Below are 870 nucleotides of genomic sequence, written 5' to 3'. Positions count from 1 at the left end.
ATGCAGGAAAGCAAAACAACAACAGCAACCACAAAAAGAAAAACCACATCTTAGGCAGAGGGGAGATGCTTCTTCGAACTCTGCCTGCCCTGCCCCCTGCTTAAATAATTTGCTCCTTACTGTCCAACACACACACAATACCCTATACACAGATGATGGGTTGGAGGACCATTTTAATAAATGCTCATTCTCTCTCCTCGGAGCTGGCGCTCCTCCTGATGCGCCTCCAGATGGGAAGGACACCCAGTTATGATCTGGTTGAATGTGCTGGTTGAATGTTTCCAGCTTTTCCCAGGTTTGTTTGAAGGAAAATATTCAGAGAGGCTGTGACCAAGGAATGGACGTCACAGTTCTCAATATACTTGCCAAACATGAAGGGTCCCTGGCACTGTCTCACCTTCTAGGGATATGGTGGATCAGGCCAAAGGCCCTTCCAGTCTACTGTTGACAGGGTAGCCAACCAATTGTCTTAACAGTAAGTCCGCAAGTAAGACATCTCAGTACAACAGCATCCCACGGCTGGTAGGTACTGATAGGAGCATAATCTGTGCATTTTTCCAACCCGTCTTTAAAGCCGTCCATGCCAGTGGCCACCCTGCCTCTCCACACTGCATTGGCAAAGCAGCCAACATTTTTTTTTTTGCATAGATATTCATTGGTTTTCCTTTAAGGACATGTGCCATCCATTTATGGATCTTTTCAACTGAAACATCCCACCTAAGGACACTGTGATTCCCTGGAATGCAGTCTACAAGCCACTGCATAAGGTGGCAATGTTACTTGGATATCATCCCCATCCTAGAACTGCAGAGCTTGAAGGGACCCTATGGATCATTAAGTCCAGCTCTTGACAAGTAGTCATTCAAACTC

This window comes from Pogona vitticeps, chromosome 6 (genome assembly GCF_051106095.1).
Source record: "Pogona vitticeps strain Pit_001003342236 chromosome 6, PviZW2.1, whole genome shotgun sequence".
Classification (NCBI taxonomy): domain Eukaryota; kingdom Metazoa; phylum Chordata; class Lepidosauria; order Squamata; family Agamidae; genus Pogona; species Pogona vitticeps.
The sequence above is the reverse complement of the archived record's forward strand: the minus strand, read 5'-3'. Positions refer to the sequence as shown.